Source organism: Rhinopithecus bieti, unplaced genomic scaffold, assembly GCF_001698545.2.
Source record: "Rhinopithecus bieti isolate Rb0 unplaced genomic scaffold, ASM169854v2 scaffold_40368, whole genome shotgun sequence".
NCBI classification, from domain to species: domain Eukaryota; kingdom Metazoa; phylum Chordata; class Mammalia; order Primates; family Cercopithecidae; genus Rhinopithecus; species Rhinopithecus bieti.
The window spans coordinates 2,795,884-2,821,934 of record NW_016817546.1 but is presented as its reverse complement, the minus strand read 5'-3'; the positions used below and the strand labels follow the sequence as shown (position 1 = coordinate 2,821,934).

General features: G+C 41.4%; 1 protein-coding gene and 1 pseudogene across 2 annotated transcripts in view; one reads left to right on the top strand and one right to left on the bottom strand.

Annotated features, from left to right (window-relative positions):
- CAMTA1 (calmodulin binding transcription activator 1) overlaps window positions 1–26,051 on the top strand; it is a 980,313-nt gene that overhangs the window by 27,871 nt on the left and 926,391 nt on the right. The gene's annotated exons all lie outside the window — the stretch shown is intronic.
- On the bottom strand, window positions 7,421–7,695 carry LOC108517906 (60S ribosomal protein L37 pseudogene; annotated as a pseudogene).

Here is a 26,051-nt window from a genome sequence, read left to right as displayed (position 1 = left end):
CAACGTTGATGTCCAAGTTAAAGCAAATGTAGCGCCCTACCCTTATTGGACACTCAGTTCTGTTAAAAGACAGAAAGAAAATAGTGCTGCCTGTTGAGCCTTATTTTTAAACATTCTTTGGCGCTAACTACTTCCTAATTCAGAATGCTTTTGTTTTCCATTGTGGGAGCTTATGTGGATAAATGTCTCTTTCCTTATCACAGGTTAGATTGAAATACTCACTGGAACCTTCCAGCTTTGTTACCTTGTCTCAACTGATTGTAAAATTCTTTGAAGGTTTCTATGTTTTGATCATTTGCATAAATTACATTTTCCCCTCAGACAGAATGTTTTTGCTTTGACAAACGTTTGCTAGTTTAGAGGCCTGCTGTTTAACCAGTTATTTATTAACTATTTCAGACATTTTTAGACATGAAAATGAAGTAGATATGCTGAAAAGTAGTCTTAATCATAGATTGTTACTCTTTCAGCAAAGTAGTATCATATAATTTGGAAGCCATTTAATAAGTTGGAACTTGATTATGAATTATTTAAAAACTCAGTGTATTTCTTAGTATTCCCTGAAACATAGATTTGATACCAAATTATTATACACATTAGTTCTAGTTTATTTATAAATGTAACCCAACCCATAATAAGTATGTATTTTTCAATATTATATTTCCTGTGGAATTGGCAGCTTATTTATTTTATTTTTTCCCATGGAGCTGTGTCTTGTGGCAGTTTATTTTAATTATGATTCGACATTCTATTTGAAACCAGAAATTGCTTAGTGAATTAAAATCAGTGGCCTGAAGAGTCTTAAAAAGCTGGATGTAGCAGTGTTGGGAATTTAGTTGGTAGATCATTTCAATCAGTGGCTTCAAAACTTTTTGAGACTTTTCACATAACCCTTCAACTTTCACGTATTTATTTACCTCTAAATTATTTACATAGTTGCACCTTACTAGTATATTAGATACATTTTAAAGCATCCAATAAAGAATTTTTATAGAGGATGAGATTAAAAGAAAAAATGAGAAGTTGTTCCTTATTTTCTTTGTGGACCTCAGTCCACATACTCCCTTGGAGGCCAGAGGCTGCTATAGTTCAGATTACAGAGAGGAAAATGCATCCCTTTCTCTGACTGGTGAAATGTAAAATTGAGGATTTAGATGGGAAAACGTGGATTGTTTTCCGTCAGCTATCACTCATGCTGAAATCTAGGTAGAGGAGCGTATGTTCTGAAGGGTGGAGGCAGCAGGAGGTGGCATAGCTGATGGGTGAAGCCATGCAGCACCCTTTCCCTTGGGATGGGCTGTTCTTTCAGTTAATTGTCAGCTCAGCTGACAAAAGCTCCTACGAGGGAACTGAATTTACGGGTTGACTCATTTCTCTGTAAAGGACCTTGACTTTTTTCTTGTTTTATTTTTTGGCTTTGGAAAAAAAAAAGGAATATTAAGTGTGACAGCAGAAGACTTATGCTGCGAATAGTTAATTCTGCAGAATGTTATGTGGCTGTGATAACCTGCCCTTTTTTTTAAAAACTGACTTGGATAATGGGAGGAATAAAACAATCAGTGCTGTTATTAAAGCACGTCTTTGATCTAGCGGAGTATTGACATTTTCTTACATTCTTCAACCTGCAATCCTTCATGTTGACAAGAAAACTTGAAGGAAACGTAGTTCAGTGGACTTGTTTCTCATTGGGGCTTTGTGGTCCTATCATATTTAGTCAAAATTGACTAAATCATATTTAGTCAAAATTGCCTGTGAAATCCCTTGACTTGCTCATAAAGTAAAGTTTAGTCAGACTGCCCTTATTAAGAGCCCGTTTTCCTTCCAGAGTTGGAGTAGATTTCTGTGTTTTGGTTGAGGACCACATGAAGTAGTCGGCTTGTATTTAGAAGCTGTGTTGTACAAAAACTCTATTTCTTAGATCCGACTTAAGGGGCTCACACTGGAAGAGGCGTGTGGGAATGCGCACAGTTGAGAGCACAGTAGTTTTGTGTTTTCCATCTCACTCCCTGTACAGCATATGTTCACAAAGTAAGACTGGTGGCTAGAGTTGCTTGTATGAAATGTCAACTGTCATCTTTCTCTGTTTTCCATGTTCTTGCATGCTTGCTGTCTCTCTCTGCTGGATGTGTACAGTTGAATTTCTGGGTATAATGTGACTCCTCTATATTGATAAGGAATTTCTTTACTCAGACCTGGGTTTAAATATTTGTGGTTGTTTGAGGAAACCTTTTATACTGTGTGTGTTGTGAGTGAGAGTGTGCTCATTCCACCCTTTTTTTGTTTTTGAGATGGAGTCTCGCTCATTCACCAGGCTGGAGTGCAGTGGTGTGATCTTGGCTCACTGCAGCCTCCGCCTCCCAGGTTCAAGCAATTCTCCTGCCTCAGCCTCCCAAGTAGCTGGGACTACAGGTGCACGCCACCATGCCCAGCTAATTTTTGTGTTTTTAGTAGAGATAGGGTTTTACCACGTTGGCCAGGATGGTCTCCATCTCTTGACCTCAGGATCCGCCCACCTCGGCCTCCCAGAGTGCTGGGATTACAGGTGAGAGCCACCGCGCCTGGCCCCATCCTACCATTTATTGAGCACCTGTTCTTTACTAGTGACTGGGTACTTTATATAATTATTTGTAAGCCTTAGTATTGTAAGGTGGATAACATTTCCTTTTAGAGATGAGGGAGTGTAGGTAGAAAGTAGTTATTTTAGGCGGGGCGCTGTGGCTCAAGCCTGTAATCCCAGCATGTTGGGAGGCCGAGACGGGCGGATCACGAGGTCAGGAGATCGAGACCATCCTGGCTAAGACGGTGAAACCCCGTCTCTACTAAAAAATACAAAAAACTAGCCGGACGAGGTGGTGGGCGCCTATAGTCCCAGCTACTCGGGAGGCTGAGGCAGGAGAATGGCGTAAACCTGGGAGGCGGCGCTTGCAGTGAGCTGAGATCTGGCCACTGCACTCCAGCCTGGACGACAGAGCAAGACTCCGTCTCAAAAAAAAAAAAAAAAAAAAAAAATAGTTTTTTTTTGGCCAAAGGGGCATACTGGATAGAGCCTGTCTTGGAGCTTAATTTCTTCTATTGTTGCTTGTTAATTCTTAGGAACTTTCATTCTATAGTTTACTGTCAAGGCTTTTAATCAAAGGCCTGCAAACCTAAACTACAGCAAGTCTATTCTATAATGTAGTTTTTTTTTTTTTTTGGGACAGAATCTCACTCTGTTGCCCAGGCTGGAGTGCAGTGGTGTGATCTCGGCTCCCTGCAACCTCTACCCCTTAGGTTCAAGTGATTCTTGTGCCTTAGCTTCCTGAGTGGCTGGAATTACAGGCATGTGCCACCACACCTGGCTAATTTTTGTATTTTATAATTTTGTAGAGATGGGGTTTCGCCATGTTGGCCGGGCTGATCTTGAACTCCGGACCTCAGGTGATCTACCCGCTTCAGCTTCCCGAAGTGCTGGGATTACAGGTGTGAGCCACCGCACCTGGCCTGTAATGTAGTTTTGAATTAAGAAGAGTTAATATAGGCTTAGTATTGTGGGTTCATATGCAAATGTTTAGTGAAGCTGAAAGTCACTAAAAGGAAGACTCTAAGAAGGTAAGAGAGATCTTTGGACCTACTTAAGCTACTTTTAACCTTTTCTAACCCGTTGGAATACCTAAAATCCTCTCCCTTCTTGGATGTTATTTGCAATTGCAGAATAAATTAAATGTTATATCTAAAACCAAATCCATTTTAGATTATGCTCTTTCAGCCACAAACACTGTTCCTCAGGTTGTAAAGATGACACAGGGAGTGAAGGCGATGATGGCTGCACTAATTATGGAAGCTAGCATGCAGTGAACATCTTTTGTATGCTAGGCACTAGTAAGTCCTTTACAGGAATCATCACATTTAATCTTTCAATTAATCCTATGAGATAGATGATTTGTCCTCATCTTATAGATGAGGAAACCGAAGCCATGGGTATGTTAACTAATGTACCCAGAGTCAGAACCAGGAAGTGGGGGACGGTGGAGTTCAGCCCCTGCAGCCTGACTTTTAGAGTCCCATAATCCCTCGTTTTGTCCCACAGAGCAATATGAAGTTGACTTTTCCAAGATCTTGTAGCTATTTAGTGACTTCTGATCCTTTCGTTTTATAGAATTGTTTGGCTTCTTCATCTGATTTTAAAATGTTGTAACAAACTTAATATATTTTTGCATTGTGACTTTTAAAAGTGGCAGACACTCATTTCTTAGGAAAGTAGTTTTGATTCCTTTTTTTAAAAAAACTTTTATCCTATGTGTATTTTGATAGTTTTGATTCTTAATGACTGAAAAAACTGTATTAAAACAGAAATTTTGTACCTGTGTATAACTTGAGCATTAGGCCTGACTTTTATATTCAGGGCCGGGGAGAAAGAATGTATTAAACACAGAGCACATTCATTAAAGAACCAACTCTTGTTTCATAATCAGTTTGGTGTTCACATCTTCATCAGGTGAACTGCTATAAGGTTTCTGCATTTTAAGTTAGTGTTTTTAAGGCCTAGAGCCAGAAATAATTATGCTAACGCAACTGTCTGAATTCACAAATGACTATTTCATAATTACGTATATTAGTACTCCATATATGTTGTCCAGACTGAAAATTCTTTTGTTTAGTCATTAATTAGCTGTTTGACTTAAAATATAACTACTGCATTCCCTAGTCTCTGGATCTAGATTTTACTTGGCATTCTTCCAAAACCAAACTAATGCAGCACCATGAACCTTTTATAATGAAAATGTTCTCCCTAAATATGTTCAGATCACTTTTATGTGTTACTATTTTTGAACTAATGTTCTTTTTTTGTTTTTCCTGTAATACACAGTTTCTCTAGAGTAAGCAAACAAAATAGAGTTCTAGTTTGTACTGATCCTTAAAGAAAGTTTCATCAGATGTTTTTATTTGGTGGTAGCTTTAGAGTGTCATATTAAATGCATTTTTTAATGGTAAAATGTCTATGTAGAGAGCAGTATAGGTTGATACATTCTAAGCCACATCGAAGAGTCTGCAGGAGAAAAAACAAAACTTGAATAATAATTGTAATGCTTTTTATAGGAGGAAACTAACTTTAAAAATCGTGAGTACTTTTCCCCGCAACTTTTTATATTTAGGTAAGAGAAATGGACTTTAAGGATGTAAGAATTATTAAGTAATATTTTATTTCAACTATTTTTAACATCAAGCCACCTGACTTTTTTTTTTTTTTTTTTTGAGACAGAGTCTCACTGTCATCCAGGCTGGAGTGCAGTGACACAATCTTGGCTCAACCTCCACCTCCTGGGCTCAAGCAATCCTCCCACGTCAGCCGCTTGAGTAGCTGGGACTATAGGTGCTCACCACCATGGACCTGGCTAATTTTTTGTAGAGACAGGATTTCACCATGTTGCCAAGGCTGAGCTCAAGCAATCTGCCTGCCTTGGTCCTTCAAAGGCTGGGATTACAGGCGTGAGCCACTGTGCCTGGCTACCTTACCTTTTAAAAAATTTGTTTAATCATTTTTTTGGTGTTGGTACATAATCTTGAGTGTTTTTTGTGTTTCTGATTTTTTTTCCTTTGTGTAACTTAGTAAGTGTTAGGTTTAGGGCTGTAATTTTTCAGTGATTGGTTTTTCTAATGTATTTATATGTTATCTCTTTGAAATATAGACACACATTTTTGGGGGATCATTTAGGACCCTTCAGACTTCCTAAACGTGAGCTAAGCTGAAAAGCACCAGTACTCTAATCATAAAGGCAGGTAAGATATTTCAGTTTTGATGACTTGGAAAGTCAGTTAACCTTTAGGTACAGCTTGGTTTTATTTAGCTTTTGGCAGGGCTAGTGGTTTGAATGGTCCCAGATTATTTTGTTCCAGGCAGGGCTTTTCTGATTAAATTGCAAAAATGAAAATGCAGATATAAACAACACAGAGAGCCAAGTTTTAAGAGTGACATTATTTAATTTTTGAACACAGTATATGGTACGAAGTTTCAAATTAAATGTGATACTTGTATAGCAGTTGGGTTAAATATAGTTCCTCTGTTTGCTTTGCTAGTATGAAGTGAGGTACATGATACTGAAATCCAGGTATGCACAAGTCTGGGGATCAGACAGCCTGTGTCAAATGTGCAGTGCCTCAGCAGCAGCAGCAACAATCCTTGGGATATATTGAAAAGCTAGGGCGGAATGTCCTCCCACATAGGTGAGGGGAGACAGGTGAAGGCAGGTTTGACACTGAGGAATAGTAAGAGAAGTAAATTGCACCCTCAGAGTACAGCAATATTTATAATATTTGAATAAAATGTTAAAGAACATTTTCTTCTAAGGAAGAAATTCCTGTGGGTCTTCCTCAGTTTCAATCTAAACTAGTTTTATTATACTATTACTTCACTATGTGGCACTTACCTGGCCATAGTCAGTGTTCAATAAATATTTGTTGGTTGAATTAATTACGTAAAAACACAAAAAACTCAGTATAAAATTAATTATTGGAGTTCTTATGCAAATATAAAACTCAGATGTATGCATTACATAAAAAGAAATTACAAAACTAATGAAGTTTTATATTAACAGGGTTAGTTAAATGCAATAGATGATGTTTTGCCAAAACTAAATTGTCTCTTGCAACATGAGTATCATACTGACTGTTCTCAAGTAGGTTCTTTTGAATTTGGCATGTGGTACTATCTTGTGTCCTGCAATTATTTTACACTGAGAAACTGTTTTTTACACAGCAAGCATTTGTATAAGTCTGTCATTAGGCCTTGGTACAAATACATCATTTAGTTTTAAATTCACTTCTGGTTTTTCTCATTAGCCCAAGAAAAATTTAAATGACACTACTGGGTATTAGGGAAAATGTAACCCCAAATCACAAACTTGAGTAATGAATTTGTGCGTTAGAACATACTTGATTTAGGTGTTACTTTTTCAGATTATACATTAAATTAAGATGCAAAGTTAAAAATTTTTTATGGACTTACAGCCCCCTGATAATACTTCCTCAGAGCCTCAACTGAGAAGCACTACTCTCTTGGAAAGGGTGCAAGAGCTAGTGTCAGAAGCAGATTGGAGTCTTGGCTCTGCCGCTACTCAGCTGAGTGTAGGGTAAGGCACTTAACCTACTTGGCCTCTCTTGGATCTTAGGTGATGGGGCTTGGTGACCTTTGAAGATTTGTCTTTGAAGATTATTGTTGATTTTGAAGGTTTTCTTTGGGAGTGTTGGACTTTCCAGGGAGGCTTGGGTCCAGCTTTGGAGTTTATTTGATTCATTTTTTTTTTTTTTTCTTGTTAATCATCTTTTTACTTACTTTTAAGTTGTACATTTCAGTAGTTGTTTGTTTTTTATTTTTTAGTTTTAATTTAATTTAATTTTATTTTTAAAACCAGAACATTTGCTGCATGACGAATTGTTGAAAGTCTTAAGCTGATCGAGATGCTCCAACAGCTGTGCTCTTAGGTTTAGGGTTGTTCCCTCATGGAATCCATGCCTGAATCTGTGGTGTACAATTTTTAGGTGCCTCGTTTGGCTGGTCCTGGTGGCATTTCGTCTTTTAGCCTTGGCACTCCAGTTATACATCCTCCTGTGCTTGGCGGGGTAGCCACATTTGCCACAGGTCAACTTCTGAAGGTGGTAGGCCTTCACGCCACAGCGGTGGCACAACGTGTGTATTCTATTGCAACACTTTCCAAACGGTCATCTCGCTTCTGCGGCTGAGACCAGAGAGACCTTTTTTATTTTTTTTGAGACAGAGTCTTGCTCTTTTGCCCTGGCTGGAGTGTAGTGGCACAATCATAACTCACCGCAGCCTCGACCTTCCGGGCTCAAGCTATGCCCCGACCTCAGCTTCCTGAGTAGCTGGGTCTATAGGCGTGTGCCATGCCCAGCTAATTTATACATTGTTTTTGGAGACAGAGTCTCGCTCGCCATGTTGCCCAGGCTGGTCTTGAACTCCCGGACTTAAGCAATCTTCCTGCCTCAGCCTCCCAAAGTGCTGGGATTATGGGTGGGAGCTCCTGCCCAAGCTCGGCCAATTCAGGAGTTTTTAATATATCTACAAAGTTGTGTAGCCATTGCCACTACCTAAGTTCAGAACATTTTTTATCACCCCTGCAGCCTTTTGGACTGAGTGGAGTCAGCATGCTCAGGGGTTGGCAGCATCTTTTCAGGGGGCTTGAGGTTCTTCTTTGGTATCTTTTCCAAGTTTCTATACCTGTCTAGTACTGAAGCTGGAATTTGGGAGATTGACCTTTTGTCCAAGTCGTAACTTAATATGCTATTTCCTGAAACTGCTTTTAAGAAATGTTAAGGTGCAAATGAGGATCCATTTTGGGCCCACATTTTCTAAGCTGGAGTGGAGTTTTTAGTTGCACTTGAGACTCTATACTGTGCAGATAGTTTATTGATGGAGTTGCCTGAGGATAAAAATAACCCAACTCTTTTCAGTAGTGGGTGGGAGACTTTGGGTGATGGTGATTTCTGTAAAGGAGAAGCTGAGCCTGGTTGGAAGGAAAAAGGAAGAATATATGGAGAGGTTGGCATTCTTTAGCTGAGTGGATTCAGGCTTGAGCTGGAGTCAGAATCACCTGGGACGCTTGTTCAAACACAGATTGCTGGGCCCCATCCCCAGAGTTTCTGCTCTAGTAGGTCCTGGATGGGGCCTGAGAATGTGCATTTCTAACAAGTGCCCAGGTGAAAGCCCACTTAGAGGAAGAATCTCAGCCTCCTGGAAGTGTGTTCTAATTAACTTTACTGGACTGTAGGCTCAGCTTTGCTATCCCCATACCACTCATGCATGTTTTGGTGTGCTTTGACTACATAGGTTATAGTTGAGCTTTCTGTAGCTTTTTTCTCATGTCTTTAGTAAGCACCTAAAAGTTGTGGAATGCATAGGTTTTATTTTTGGCATTTATCTGAAGTATCTGTTCATGTCTTGACATATAGGAAGCTCTTTTAAAGTTTGGGTGGCAGTGGAGGACATATAAGCATATTCTAATTTTTCAATGTTTTTTGAAAAGGTAGCATGAACAATATTCCCCCCACTCCTTCTTCTTTGTATCCATTTGGCTCAAGTAGCTGAAAACAACAGAACCCTAAAGCTGAGTGTCACAATCTACCTGCCTACCTGCCTGTCTACCTACCTACCTGCCTACCCAGCTACCTGCCTACCCACCTTCAAGTCTTTTCAAATACTGCCTACCACAGGTGTCTGATGATAAATTCTGTGATCTTGGTAATTATGAAGTTCTTTTGAAGGTTTTAAAAGAAGTTCCTAAAAAATAACCTAAGTTTTATAGTATTAGTGCTTTTAGAAAGCTGGAAAAGCAAATGAAGAAACAACAAAAAGAAATCCATTCTAGATGGATGAGAAACCACAGATGGGTTGGGGTGAATGCGATGAAATAGAAATGTGTGTTTGGGTGAGCGTTTTCTCTGTAAGGAAGAATATTACGGGCAGGCTATGTGGCTTTCACGAGGTCTTCTCACAAGCTTCTGTGGAAGTGTTCACTGGTTTGGCGAAGCGGGTGGACTTGAAAAAATTGTAAAATGGCGAGAACCTGGAATTTACATTTGGGGAGAAAGGAAACTGGGAGGCCCTTCAGCTCTGGAGAATTGGACAAGGTGAAGCAGTGTCCACGTGTGTGTGTACATGTGTGTGCATGTGCGCGTGCGTGCATGCATGTGCACGCATCCAGGTGGGGCGTCGGCGGTAGCACTGAGGTGGATTCTGAGTCAAGCTTCATTTGGCCCTGAGTTCTTTTTATTGTGACTCAAAAGGAGTTCATGGGCGAAATAAAGGCTCCCATGTGCAAGAAACAAGGAAGCAGAAAAGTCACTTGACCTAGGCTAGAAAGGGCAGCCACCCTAGTCTATAGTCAGAAGAGAAGCAGCTTTTCAGAGGGGCTGAGACAGGTGATGCTGGTCCCAGGCCAACCCTCTTGAGGAAGGAGAACAACATTCCGAAATTCTGTGTGTAGCTCATACCCTGAAGGAGTTGCCTTTTAAGATCACTGTGTGTAGCCCTGTAGGAAGAGTCAGAAGGTCAAGGACAAGGCTCTGAGTTTCCCACCCTCCTAGTGCTTTGTGTTGGGGGGTGGAGGCTGTCCAGAGAAGCTGGCCAAGGGGAGGCTCCCCCGGGGAAGATGGGGATCTTTTTTAGGAGATGCTGGAAAGGGATACTCTTTCAGAGACAAGGGGAAAACACTTGCGTATATTTACTTCTTTAAAAGTTAAGAAAGTTAAAAGAATGGGAAAATGCCATCTGTTTCCCATTTCTGCGAAAGGGTACATTAAAATAGCTTGAAATTAAGCAGAATCTATAAAATTAACGTCTGAGTATAGTCATTTCCCATTTTTCCTGACACATCTTTCAGCTGTGTAGCAACAGATCTGCATTCCTGGTGTCAGAAGACAGTTGTTAATGTGCTAGTTAAAATTTTATTTTATTTTTGTACTGTTGAGCAAAATTTAGACTTAACTCTTTTATTTAAGAAGCATTTTTGTTAAATGCTTTAATTATTATTAATCAAAATTTTTTGTATTTAAGCAATTTTCAACAATCTATTCCTCAAGCAATTCAGAGAACCTGCTGTGTGGTGATTATGTATTTTTTATTTCATAAATGAGGGTAGTGAGGCATAAGTGTTCTGGAATTAGCATTTGTCATCATCTAATATACTGTGCAAATTACATCTTTTCACTGTGTATTGTCTGGCTACCACTGCTAGACTCTGAAGTTCCAGGTGGACAGGGATCTTATGCCAGGTGGACATGGCATGCATGTATGTATGGCAGGCACTGTTCTAAGTATATACAGTAGTCCCTGGCGTGTCCAGGGACTGTTCATTGAATGAATGAATAAAGACTTCTATCAACAAATATCATTTAGTCTGGTGCTCAAGTGGGTTGCCAATACCCTGTTCCTGAATTAAACAGTCTGGCTTGGTGATAGTCACTGATAGCACCAAGCAGATATGTGGGAGCTACCCCAGAAAAGCTTCTGATGCAGAGGAGAGGAGCAAATTGGCGCTCCCTGCATGCGAACAAATTCCCACAACTATGGAAGGAAGGACTGTGGCAGACATGCTTGATTCTTCATCTCAGACTCGTCAGTCAGGGAAGTCACTCCTGTCTAAGGAATGAGTGAGGGTGAGGCAGGAAGCCAGCATGTCCCCTGTGAAGGAGCTGTTTCCAAGTAGAAGCATGAAGCCCAGGAAAGGCAATTTATACAGCACGTCACCAATAGGGAGATGGCCAAACCACTCCGAACTCTACCATCTGAAGTCAACAGTTTCCCATTATGTATCTTCAGATTTTTTTCTTTCAGATATGTGTATCTACAGATATTTCTGTGTGCCAGTATGGGCGTTTTTTCTAAATGTATTAACCCAGAATAGTTTTACTGTACACGTAGTTTTATAACCTGGCTTTTCTCTTAATATGTTGTATATATGTTAGGCCTTTTTTGACAGTGATCCACAGCATCATGTTTGTTTGTTTCTTGATTGACTGAGACAGATTCTTTCTCTGTCACCCAGGCTGGAGTGCGGCGATTATAGTTCACTGCAACTTCAAATTCCTGGGCCCAAGAGATCCTCCTGCCTCAACCTCCTGAATGGCTTAGGACTACAGGCATGGGACACCATGCCTGAGAACGTTTTTTATTTTTTGTAGAGACAGGATCTTGCTGTCTTGCCCAGGCTGGTCTTGAATTCCTGGTCTCAAATGATCCTCCTTCCTCAGCCTCCCAAAGTGCTGGGATTACAGGTGTGAGCCACTGTGCTCGGCCACCATTGTGTTTATTGACTTTATTAATATTCCATTTAATTTTGGCTGGGTACGGTGGGTCACACCTGTAATCCCAGCACTTTGGGAGGCCGAGGCCGGAGGATCACAAGGTCAGGAGATCGAGACCATCCTGGCTAACATGGTGAAACCCTGTCTCTACTAAAAATACTATAAATTAGCCGAGCATGGTGGCATGCGCCTGTAATCCCAGTTACTCGGGAGGCTGAGGCAGGAGAATCACTTGCACCCAGGAGGCAGAGGTTGCAGTGAACCAGGATCGCGCCACTGCACTCCAGCCTGGGCAACAGAGTGAGACTCCATCTCAAAAACAAACAAACAAAAAAACCAAAAAAAATTCCATTTAATTTAATGCCATCATTTATGCATTCAGCAATATTTTTGAGGGCCTACTATGTGCCAGGCACTAGTTGGAGTTGCTGAGGGTATTAAGATGAGGTTCCAGTTTTCATGGAACTTATAGTTTAGAGGGAAAACAATACAAAAGTAAATAAGTAGGTGAGAATTTCAGAGAGTGCTAAGAACAAAGTAGAGCAGGGTGCTGAGGTGTGAGCACATTAGTAGATTTTGTAGGAAAAGACTTCCTTAGAAACTTACATTTGAGCTGAGAACTGAATGATAAAGGAAGGCCAGCTGCTTAAGGATCTGGGGGAGGAATATTCTAGGCAAAGGTAATAGCCTGTGCCAAGGTCCTGAGGCAGGAATGTGCTTGCTTTGAGGAAATGTGAAAAAAACATGGAGCAGTGTAGGGATCTGGCAGATGAGCTGGGTGAGGTAGATAGGGGCTAGATCTTGTTGTGCTAAGTAGACATAAGGAGTTGAGATTTTGGGTCAGGAGCAGTGGCTCACGCCCGTAATCCCAGTACTTTGGGAGGCTGAGGTGGACAGATCACCTGAGGTCAGGAGTTCAAGACCAGCCTGATCAACATGGTGAAACCCCCATCTCTACTAAAAATGCAAAATTAGCTGGATGTAGTGGCACATGCCTGTAATCCCAACTACTCAGAGACTGAGGCAGGAGAATTACTTGAACCTGGGAGGCGGAGGTTGCAGTGAGCCAAGATTGCACCACTGCACTCCAGCCTGGGCAACAAGAGCGAAGCTCCGTCTCTAAATTAAAAAAAATACAACAACAAAAAACAGTTGAGATTTTGTTTTAAAGACAACACGAGGTTATTGGAGGATGAGCTGTTAGGCAGCGAGCAACATAATATGGTGCTTTATGTTCAAAGGCTTTCTTTGGGTACTGTGTGGCAGGCAGTCAGGGGAAGCAGAGAGACCAGTTAAGAGTCTGTTGCAGTAACTGATGATCTTGGTGAGAAATGATGGTGGGGTGGAGGGAGTGAGAAGTGGATGTATTTCAGAGGTAGAGCTGTCAGAATTCATGGGATTGGATGTGGGGGTAAAGGAAAGGATAAATTTTGTGGCCTCAGCTACTGCGTTGGTGTTGGGGCTTGTCATTGAGACAAGAAAGTGGAGATCAAGAATGTTCTTCTGGGATGTCCTGATTGTGAGATGTCTGTTAGTCACTGGAGTGTTGATGTTGAATAGGCAGCTGTCCAGAAGTCTGGGGAGGAGTCCTGTCTGGAGATAAAAATTGGAGAGCCGTCAATGCATGGGTGACGTTTAAAGCCATAGACTAGATGAGATCATCCAGGATGCAGAAGATAGATGGAGAAAGGGAGACTAAGCCTCGAGCAGTGCAGGAGAAGCCAGCACAGGAGGCTGCAGGGGAGCCAGGGAGGTAGTGCTGAGGCAGGCAGGTGTGAGGTAGAAGCCAGGAGAAGGACATATTTTAAGGAGGGTGCGTCACTTTTATGTTTGCTACTGTAACCAGTTATCACAAATTTAGTGGCTTAAAACAACACAAATTTCTTAACTGTTCTGTAGGTCAGTCATCTGACATGGGTCTCACTGGGCTGCTGTCAGGGTGCCAGCAGGGCCATGTTCTTTATGGAGGCCCTAGGGAGGAATCTGTTTCTTTGTCTGTTCCACTTCTAGAGTCTGCTTAATATTCCTTGGCTTGTGGCCCCCTCCTCCATCTTTGATGCCAGCAACATAGAGTCTTTGTGACCCTGCTTTCTTCTCATTCACTCACTCTGACCTCTTCTGCCTCTTTTTTCCACTTTTAAGGACCCTTTTAATTATGCCGAGTCCACCTGGATAATCCAGGATAATTTTCCTATTTTAAGCCCAGCTGATTAGCAACCTAAGTTCTATCTGCAGCTTTAATTCCCCTTTGCCTTGTAATGTTATTTATTTACAGGTTCTGGGGATTAGGATGTGTATATCTTTGGGGTTCCTGTCCTTCCTTTCACAGAGGGTATCACAAAGGTTACTGGGAATTTGCGTAAAATGAGGACGGAGAAGTCATTGTTGAATTTGGTCAACTGATTAGTAACGTCAGTGGGTGTTTCCAGTGGAGTGTTAGTGCGGTGGCCCAATGGGAGTGAGTTGAAGAGCCAGAGAGGTGAGGACGTGGGGGCTACACATCTTAATGATTCTTGGTGGCAATTTTGCTGTGAAGGAAAGTAAATAGTGGCAAGAATTACAAAGGAAAAGCACAGAGGACAGCTCTGAGAGGATGAAATGGGAGATGGAATGTGGAGCAGAGGTTCAGGGATGACTCCTGGAAGGAAGGGGCATTAGTGTAGTGTTTGCTGGGATACATTAACTGGATGAAGAACCTGGAGTGAAACCAACATAGAGATGGGGACATATGAAAGTGGAATTCACAGGATTATTTTTAATAGAGCAGCAGAAGGTACTGATGACTCCTATTGCTTGCACCTGGGTCAGTGGACAGGCTCCTTGTCAGCGGCCACTACGGGGTCCACAACCCCACCTCAGATGCTGTCATTTCATGGGTGGTTGGCCAAATCTTTTAAGTCAGTGTAGAACCTCTGCCCTTTCTTCCTGGGGAGCCTGGATCAGCCATGATCTTGCCCAGACTCAGCGCCATGGTAGGGGGCATCTCCTTTCCTCTCCTGCCCCCCAGCCACTTCCCTTGCACTTCTCCTCTTCTCACCCACTAAATTGTTGTCCTGCCTCCATTTCTTTCTTTACTTTGTTACATTTTAATAACATTTATTCACTCCACAACATGCTCACAGAAGTAGAAGACCAAGTTAGTGCAGACCCATTCATTCCTGGACTCAGTGGCTCTCAAGTGGGGGAGGTGCTGGTCTTAAACGGTATTTAGAAACAAGTGGGCATCATAGTGAGTGTAAAAACGCCCCTTCTGTGAGGCTCAGAAGAGTCAGGCCTCCTCCTGCTCCTAGTCCAGTCAGTGCTCCTTCTTCATATTGGTGGTTCACAGCCCTGCTGCATGTTAGACTCACTGGGACAGATTTGTAAACATATCACGGCCTGGGCCCTACCACAGACTAATTCAACTGGAGTCTCAGGGATAGAGCCCAAGGTGAGGATTTTAAAAAGCTCCCTAGAAGATTCTGAAGTACAGCCAGGGCTAAGAACTACAGCCTTAAATGTACTGTTGACTGCTTTCAAAAGAAGTCTTCACTGTGATTAAACAAATTGTGGTTAAAAGTAAGCAAAAGGGCCAGGCGCGGTGGCTCACACCTGTAAATCCCAGCACTTTGGGAGGCCGAGACAGGTGGATCACCTGAGGTCAGGAGTTCAAGACCAGTCTGGCTAACATGGTGAAACCACATCTCTACTAAAAGTACAAGAAAATTAGCTGGGCATGGTGGTGCACGCCTGTAATCCCGGTTACTCGGGAGGCCGAGGCAGGAGAATTGCTGGAACCCGGGAGGTAGAGGTTGCAGTGAGCCAAGATTGTGCCATTGCACTCCAGCCTGGGCCACAAGAGCAAGTCTCCATCCCCCCCCCCCAAAAAAAAGCAGCAAGAGGAAATCTGGAGGGGAACATTTGTAATAGGCAAGTGGTCATTGTTAAATGTACAGTTACATTATTAAAATGTAGATCATCTGAATCAACTGACACGTCTGAATTTGGATTAAAACTCCTAAGCAGTATATAATACTCAAAGCTTGGTATCTGGTAGGGCACAGTTTGTTCATTTCTGTTTTTCATGTTGCGTTCTTTAAACTTTTTTCCTTTCTGAATATCCTGTTATGATGAAGCAGCTATTTGTAACACGTGGGAATTACGTTTTCTTCTTTTCCTCCCATAGTCTGTCTCCATCTTTTAGCTGCTGTTCTTTCACACCTTAAGGTTCTTAGATACCCATTCCATTCCCTACCCAGTCTCGGAACACTGTGAGATGAGCATTCCTGATAAGTGGTCATCCAGTTTGGAAAGACACAGTATTTTACAAGGTGATCAGTTTCTGAGGAATTTCAGTTAGAAAACTTTGTGTTTTTGGTTTGGTCAGAGAAAGATCCAGAAAAGTGATCAAGAGGTTAGCTCAAACCTGATAAAGGGAGTTCTCAGAGTAGGGATTGGCTGTTAATGGTCTCTTACAATTTTTTCCTTGAGGATAGTTTTATTAGTATGAGAGTAACTTAACCGTTCTCATTGTATATTTCCAGACTTCTTTTTTTTTTTTTGAGATGGATTCTTGCTCTGTCACCCAGGCTGGAGTGCAGTGGCGTGATCTCTGCTTCCTGCAACCTCCGCCTCCTGGGTTCAAGCAATTCTCCCGCCTCAGTCTGCCAGGTAGTTGGGATTACAGGCACGCACCACCATGCCCTGCTAATTTTTGTATTTTTAGTAGAGACGGGGTTTCACCATGTTGGCCAGGCTGGTCTCAAAGTCCTGATCTCAGGTGATCCACCTGCCTCAGCTTCCCAAAGTGCTGGGATTACAGGCGTGAGCCACCGCGCCTGGCCCCAAACTTTTTTATACTTCTCTGTGACATTGACATGCTCCCACAATAGCTTCAGTATAATTTTAAAAATACTTCATGATGGTTAATCTTACTTTGCTTTCTAACTTTACAAAATAATTGTTTTCCTCCTACTCTGCTTCCTGATTTACAGTTTTCTTACTGTTTGTTTTTTTTCATACTGTTGATCTGTACCATTGAATTGCTTGTGATTTTCTGTAAATTGAGGCCAGTCTTATGTTTTAGGCCTCTACTGTCCTACTTTTGCATAAGATTGCTTTGGAAATAAAATGTAATCTTTAGTTAGGTTAACTTGTTTAGTTTTTAGTTCTTTAATTTTTGAAATGAGTCAGAAATGTTCTACGTATGTGGGTAAATGATATGTACGTCATGTATCTATGTATATGCATGTTATATGTATATGAGTAACATGTTATATGTATGTGCACATTCTGTGTATATGGGTAAGCATTAGATGTGGCTGTAAGAGCACTGTAAGAATTGTGCTCTTACACTGGTGTGCACAATTTAGTGTATAACACTTAGGGTTAGTGTCTGACACTTAGGGTTTAGTATATAACTTAGGCTTGCTGGATCTGGCAGCCTCTCCTGTTCAGTGAACCTGCAGTGCCTTCAAGTTAGTTACACTTACTTCTTCTATGATGGTTTGGAGAATTTAATGAATTAATGTACCTTTAGCACCTGATACACCTATAGCATCTAATAGGATGCATTGCACAACGTTAGTTCACTTGCCCCATGTTGATATGTGTAGTAAATAGATACTAAATAAGGCACAAAAAGCAGTAACAATAAAGGAAAAGTTCGATACACTAGATTTCATTGATATGTATAGTAAATAGATACTAAATAAGGCACAAAAAGCAGTAACAATAAAGGAAAAGTTTGATACACTAGATTTCATTAAAAGAACTATTTATCTAAAGACACCGTTAAGTGAATGAAAAGTCAAGTCATAGAGTGAGACTGACCAACACAGGCTTATATTCAGACTATTTTAAGAATTTCTACAAATCAAGGAGAAGAAGACAGACAACCCAATAGAAGAATGAGTAAAAGACTCAAACTGGCACTTCACAGGTCAGTAAACTTAGGGAAAGGTGCCCTACCTCACTGGTCATCAGAGTGTATTCCACAGTTAGATGCCCTCATACATCTGCATGGCCAAATTAAAAAAGACACCATCAGGTGTCAGCAAGAAACAGAGCAGGCAGAACTTTCGTGTACTGCTCATGGAAATCTACGTTAGTTTAACCACTTTGGGAAACTAGAATTATCTGTGAGAGTAGAAGATTTGCACACCATAAAGCCCAGCAGTTCTACTCCTTTGTGTATATTCTCAGCAGACTGTACAGCTGTGAAAACTAATGAATGGATGAATATTCAAGAAGTGAGTAACTCTCACAGACATAATGTTGAGAGAAGGAAACCAGACACTCAGAATATATATTGTTTGATTCTGTATACAAGTTCAAAACAAAGACAAAATTAATTTATGGTGTTGCAAGTCAGGAGATGTAGTTACCTTTGGAGAGTAGGGAGGATATATTAGCAGGGCTTCTGGGTGTTGGTAATGTTCTTTCTTGATGATAAGTGTGATACACATGCACACATACACACAAATATACTTACACTTTGTGCTCTTTCTTGTTTGTATGTAATATTTTAATAAAAAGTAAGCTGAAATGAGGCTGGGCACAGTGACTTGCGCCAGTAATTCCAGCACTTTGGGAGGCTGAGGCAGGCAGATTGTTGGAGCCCAGGAGTTCAAGGCCAGCCTGGGCAACATGACAAAACCCCATCTCTACAAAAAAAATGCAAAAATTAGCCCGGTGTAAAGGTGCTGCGTGCCTGTAGTCCCAGCTACTTGGGAGGCTGAGGTGGGAGAATTGCTTGGGCCTGGGAGGTGGAGGTTGTGGGGAGCTGAGACTGTGCCAATGCACTCCAGCTTGGATGACAGAGTGAGAGAGACCCTGTGTCCAAAAAAAAAAAAAAAAAGTTTACCGAAATGGTTTATGGTATAAAATAGATTATTGAACAGCATTGAGCAAAATACAGCTGCATGCAGCACCTTGGAAGATTCTCACAGAATGCAGAGGATCAGATTCTAGTTTTATAAAGTTCAAAGAGTCAATGCTAAACTACTGTTTAGGGACACATAAGTAACTCGTGGATATCAGTCAGGATTCAGTCAGGGAAGCAGAACCACTGTATTATGGAATAAGGGATTTCTTTTTTATAGCAATAAGATATTTTACAACTGTGGGGAAAAGCTGGAAAAATAACAGTTTGGAAGGAGGAATTAGAGGACCAGAGAAGAGCTGCAAAAGCACCTCTCCTGAAGCACCTGCATGGGTGGCTGAGTTAGAACTTGTGGGAGGCTCTGAGAAGCTAGGTATGAACAGCTGCTAGAGCGGGACCACAAAGGGAGCCTGATGAAAAAGTCTATGAAAAGCTATTACCTCTGCGTAGCAGTCACCTCACTAGGTCTGCTGTCCAGCAGCTGATGGTCCAGGGGCTTCAGTTAGTTGACAAGGCCGGCAGTTGGGGAAAATGCTAGTGACAGAAGCAGCATGTGGACAAGCTGGAACCCTCTGGCATCTCTGTTTATGTCTGCTACCACCTCTAACTACCTTGGCCCTCAGGAAGTAATGACTGTTTTACTTTTCACTTTTTAAGTCTTATCCAGATTCAGGGAAGTGAATCCTGAAAAATTCTAGCCTAACCAAATTGAGTTAAAAGCTGCCATAGTGATGGTTGCACAACTCTGTGCATATATTTAAAAATATACTTTAAGTGGGTGGACTTTATGATTTGTGAATTATATCTCAATAAAGCTGTTATTTACTTAAACAAAACTGCCACATGTTGAAAACTGGAAAGAAACGATGTTACCATGGATGATTTAAGTGCTGCTTCTTGGAGATATGGAAGTTTCAGTTTAGTAACTGCTTCAGGTTGTATCTATGTTACTTTACACGGCTATTCTTTGGAAAGCTAGAGGGTAGTAACTATGATCTGTTTGTTAATGACAGACCTTCAGGTCTCCTAACAGGTCTGGGAATAAGTTTTGAAAATAGTTTAATGGGGTGTTGTATTAGTCTGTTCTCATGCTGCTAATAAAGACATACCCCAGAGCAGATAATTTATAAAGGAAAGAGGTTTAATTGACTCACAGTTGCACATGACTGGGGAGGCCTCACAATCACGGCAGAAGGCAAAGGAGAAGCAAAGGCACGTCATACATGGTGGCAGTCAAGATAGAATATGCAGGGGAACTCCCATTTTTAAAACCATTGGATCTCGTGAGACTTACTCATTACCATGAGAACAGTATGGGGGAAACAGTCCCCGTGATTCGGTTATCTCCACCTGGCCCCACCCTTGACACATGGGAATTATTACACTTCCGGGTGAGATTTGGGTGGGGACACAGCCAGACCATACAAGATATATTTTTTCACTTTTCACTGTGTATATTTGGTTTTAAAATTTGAACTAGGATTTCTCTGATTATACTTAAAAGTGGGTTTTACAGATTCATTAAAACTTTCATATCAAATCTGTTTTGATACTCTGATACATTCTCATCATCTGAAGCTGTTGGAAAATGCACTTATCTACTCTCCATTTACGTGGTGCCACTTTTCATTTGAATGTTTGTTATGGCTCTTTTTATTCTCTTTATAATGAGACAGTTGCCCAGATAAAGATATGCAGCTCTCCTGCCTGGGGCTGTAGTTGTACCATAGTTAGGAAATGGATATGAAGGTTTTTTAAAAAGTTCAAAAACAGAGTAGCTTGTATCATTTGTATGCAAAGACTAGAAACATTTTAGATGTAGTTATGAAGACTTCTAGCTTTTGTCAACTTTTAACTAAAGGGAGTCCCAAAACACAGGTTATTTCTACATGGATTAAATTTATAATAATAAAGAATCATTAGTATTACTAAACCATATTGACAGAATTCTTGCTAAAACTAGGCTAGACAGACAAGGATGGACACTGAAGGTTGATACGGAAGGCCTAGTTGGGAAGAGGATTCAGAGGAGCTCGGCTAGAGTTTGGTCAAGGAGACTCTTGGTCAGTATGTAAGTCTGGCCAATTGGAAGTAAACAAAAGGCAGCCATAGTCTTGGAGGGAAGACAGACATAAAAAATGATTGCAAAATGGTATGATAAGAAGTATAATGGAATTATAAAGTATGTATGTATAAGGTGTATCTGTGGCAAAAAGGAGGCAGTGATGGTCCGCTTGAGCACATGAAGGATGGATTTTTTTTTTTGGAGACGGAGTCTTGCTGTGTCGCCTAGGTTGGAGTGCAGTGGCGCTATCTTGGCTCACTGCAACCTCTGCCTCCTGGGTTCAAGCTGTTCTCTTGCCTCAGCCTACCGAGTAGCTGGGATTATAGGCTTGTGCCACTACGCCTGGCTAATTTTCTACTTTTAGTAGAGATGGAGTTTCACTATGTTGACCGGGCATGTCTTGAACTCCTGGCCTCAAGTGAAGGATGGATATTTTTTTGAAAAATGACACTAAAGCTGTATTTTGAAGATGATTAGGAAGTTTGCTACACAGACAAAGAGAATCAGCAAGACAACTTTCTGGGCTGAAGGTACTACATTTAGTCAAACTACTAATAATACTTCCTTTCCTGTACAAAGGAATGGAAGAAGGAATTAGTTTGAGTTGCTTGGATAATTCGCTATGGCTAGTTTAGGGTTTAAGGAGAGAGATGGATGAGTTAAAGTTAGAGAGTAGCAGCTTGATCATGGAAGGCTATGTATTTTACGTTGGGTTTAATTTTTTTTTTTTTTGAGACAAAAGTCTGACTCTGTCACCCAGACTGGAGTGCAGTGGTACGATTTTGGCTCACTGCAACCTCTGCCTCCTGGGTTCAAGCAATTCTGTCTGCCTCAGCCTCCCTAGTAGCTGGGATTACAGATGTGCATCCCCCCCCCCAGTGAATTTTTTTTTTTTTTTTTTTTTTGGTGGAGTCCTCTCTGTCGCCCAGTCTGTTGTGCAGTGGCGGGATCTCTGCTCACTGCAACCTCCGTCTCCTGGTTTCAAGTGATTCTTCTGTCTCAGCCTCCTGAATAGCTGGGATTACAGGTGTGTGTGTGGTGCCCAGCTGATTTTTTTTTTTTTTGTATTTTTAGTAGAGATGGGGTTTCAGCATGTTGGTCAGGATGGTCTTGAACTCCTGACCTCATGATCTGCCTGCCTCGGCCTACCAAAGTGCTGGGATTACAGGTGTGAGCCACTGCGCCAGGCCTAATATTTTTATTTCTAGTAGAAAAAGGATTTCACCTAGTGGCCAGACTGGTCTCAAACTCTTGACCACAGGTGATCCGCCCACCTCACCAGGGTGCTGGGATTGCAGGTGTGAGCTGCCGCCCCCAGCCTGGGTTTGCAAATCTTAACAGGGTTTTGTTTGTTTTCTTTGAAGGTCTCACTCTGTCTCCCAGCTTGATCATAGCTCACCATAGTCTTGAACTCCTTGGCCTCAAACAATCCTCTCATACCTCAGCCTCCAGAGTGGCTGAGACCACAGGGCTGCACCACCATACCTGGCTAATAGTTTTATTTTATTTTGTAAAGACGGAGTCTCCTTATGTTTCCCGGCCTTGAACTCCTAACCTCAAGCGATCCTCCAATTTTGTCCTCCCAGAGTGTTGGGATTATAGGCATAAGTTACTGCACCTGGCCTTTTACCACAGTTTAATCAGAGGAGGAAAATGAGCAGATTTTCATTTTATGCAGTTACCCTGTGGACCATGTAGAGAATGGTTTGGAAGAAAGCCAGGAGTCTGGTGAGGAATCCATCCCAGAGGTAGTAACTAAGACCTGTTTTTAGGCATTGGCAGTAGTGAAGGATCTGACTTGGGAGCTAGAGTCAGTAGCATTTGTGTGACCTCTAAGATGTGATGGCTGTCCCACTTTTTCTCTACTCTGTTAGGTTCAGTACTTGGGGGCCTTTGAAATAAACTGACAAATGATAGATTAGCAAGAGAAAAGGTAGATTTTAATCTGGTACATACTTAGGGGAGTTCACAAATAAATGTGACTGAAAAGAGCCGTTAGGATTTGGAGTTTATACACCATCTTAATAGATGAGGAGGAGAGGGAGAAAGGCTACTTCTGGGAAAACAAAGAACTATTTGGAAAGATGAATGGGCCTTTAGGAGAATAAATGGAAGCTATATATTTTCGTGACATTGTCTGTTTGGTTGTCTTCTCATCTCGAAAGATTAGAGTTGCCCCTGTGGGAAAGGATTTATGACAATTGAGTTCTTTGAGTTCTTTTGGGGGGCTCTGCTTTTAGGCAGATAAGGGGTTTCAGGAACTCAAATGCCTTCAGCTCAAAATAATTTTTATGCTATAGTGGCTTATTCTGGATCCTTTCATGGTGAAGGAGAGGAGAAATTACTGAGATTCTGGCTTGAGTGATGATGGTACTGTAGATAATGAAATACATAAAGAAGAGCAAGTTTCAGTACATACTGTATTTTTATTTGTATGGTTGAGCTTGGAGCACCTGGGGAACATCTAGAGATCCTAGAAAGCAGTTGGATGTAGATTTGGGACCTAGAGAGAGCTCAAAGAAGCTTAGAGTACGCATAAAATTTTCCTTGGAGAGTAGGAGAATGAGAGAAGAAAGAGCTTCCAGAAATGAACTAAAGGAGGCTGGAAAATGAGAGTGTGAAACGAGAGAGGGGACATAGGAAGGAAATTGAGCTTACAAAGGAGACTAAGAAGGAATAGTTGAAGATGAGGGGAGCTGAGAGAGTAGCAAGGAGAGTGAGCAGTAGGGATCAGCAGTGCCAGGCTGCAGAGTAAAATTATAGAAGTGTTAAGGGAAAAAAAAAAAAAAATATATATATATATATACTATTACTACTACGAGAGAGAGAGAGAGAGAGAGAGAGAGAGAGAGAGAGAGAGAGAGAGAGAGAGAGTGTTAGTATATGATAAAGGTACAGTTTTGAGGAGGAAATGGAGGGCTGTTTATTTAAATGGAATTGGAACTATTGGCTTACCACTTAAAAAATACTAGGTTATGCTGGGTGTGGTGGCTCATGCTTGTAATCCCAGCACTTTGGGAGGCTGAGACAGGAGGATCACCTGAAGTCAGGAGTTCAAGACTGGCCTGGCCAACACGGCGAAACCCCATCTCTACTAAAAATACAAAAATTAGCCAGATGTGGTGATGCACACCTGTAATCCCAGCTATCCCAGCTACTTGGGAGGCTGAGGCACAAGAATTGCTTGAACCTGGGAGGTGGAGGTTGCAGTGAGCCGAGATCGTGCCACTGCAATCCAATCTGGATGACAGAGCCCAGAGACTCTGTCTCAGGAAAAAAAAAAAAATTAGATTAGGTCCCCACCTCATGTCTTATACCAAAATAAATCTAAAAATTAAATGTAGAAATTGAAAATAGTAAAAATACTAGGAGAAAATATCGGTCAGGATTCAGTTTGTGTTCAGGTTAGGAAGGAGCAAACCCATTCTAATCTAATCATACCACATCTAATCATACAAAAATTAGCCGGGCGGGGTGGTGCACGCCTGTAATCCCAGCCACTTAGGAGGCTGAAGGCACGAGAATCATAACAGAAAGAAAAGACTATTACATTTTCATGTAAATCCAGCATGTCTGTGTGCTAAAAATATCATAAAATTAAAGTGTAAATGGCAAACTGGGAAAAGTATTTGCCACATATTTGACAGGCAGAGGTTTAATATGCTTCATATCTAAATGATCTATCAAAAAAATGAGTAACTGAAGGTTTCTGGTTAAGTAGGACTCATTGAAGATGTCTTTATTTTCCATCCTTCCAAAATTTTGATAAAATGACAGAAAGGAGGCCGGGCGCGGTGGCTCACGCCTGTAATCCCAGCAGTTTGGGAGGCCGAGGCGGGTGGATCATGAGGTCAGGAGATTGAGACCATCCTGGTTAACACGGTGAAACCCCGTCTCTACTAAAAATACAAAACATTAACTGGGGGTGGTGGCGGTTCCCTGTAGTCCCAGCTACTCAGGATACTGAGGCAGGAGAATGGCATGAACCCGGGAGGCGGAGCTTGCAGTGAGCCGAGATTGTGCCACCGCACTCCAGCCTGGGCGACAGTGAGACTCCGCCTCAAAAAAAAAAAAAAAAAAAAAAAAAAAAAAAGACAGGAAGGAATTACAAAAGACCTACGAGGACGAGGAGAGTGGGGAAGATTTTTCTGGTTAATGATAGACTAAGTTGTTGGACCTTATTTCCTGCTGAGAACAAGTTGAGATGATGGACAAAATTTAAGACAAAATTTCTGTGAGGGAAATGGAGAGTTAACAAAATAGTGAAGATTTGTGGGTATAAGATATGGGGCATGGTGGTGGGGTAGGGAAGCTCAAGATGTGAGACCAACATTTGCAGTCATTTCTGTCCCAGAGGAATCTGCTGATTCAAGAAGATTTAGGCACATGAGAAGCTGGACGGCTGAACAGAGTTTTTGTTAGACTCAAAGGGCAGAGGACAAAAATTGGAGTTCGGCACAGGTCACGGAGGAGGAAAACTTCTTAGGCTTTGAGTAGGAGACCCAAAGGCCTATATCTTAGGGATAGTAGCTCCTCACAGGTATTGAAGTCCAGCTACAGACCCTCTCAGTTCCTGACTAGATCAAGGTGTTCTGGAAAGAAGCAAGTGTAATTCCTTTCGTTAATAGAGGATAACATCACTCAGAACCTCAAATGAGCCCTACGTTTATTTACAATGTTTGGCACTCAGAAATCACCAGGCAGATGAGGATTTAAGACAATGTTACTGAATGCCAAGAGAAGCAACAGACTATGGCAGTGGATCGACAGGGATCCAGATAGTGAAGTTATTAGAAAAGGGTAATGTATATAGCGTGTTTAAGGATTTATAAGATTAAGAATAGGGAAATTGGAATCACACCACCCCCTCCCCAATAGAAAAACCAAATGTAAACTCTACAGTTAAAGGACTGTAACTGAAATTAAGATGTCAGTTAATGGGTTTGGCAGTACATTAGTAATATTAATAAGTAGAAAACAAATATTCAGAATGAAGCATGGAAATAAAAATGGGCTGGACATACATGAAAGAGTGAGTCATAGGGATTCAGTGGAAAGGTTTAACCAACATATAATTGAAATCCTAGTAGGAAAGGAAGGAGGAGTGCTGCAAAAGCAGTATTTGGAATGATGATAGCTGAGAATTGTTCATAACAGACAAAAGCCATCTCATCACAGATTTAAAAAGTACTACAGACCTAGAACTAGAACTAAGCTATCTCATCACAGATTTTAAAAATACTGCCAGAAATCTAAGATAAGGAGAAAATTTTAATAGTAAGCAGAGGCCAGGTATGGTGGCTCACTCCTGTAATCCCAGCTCTTTGG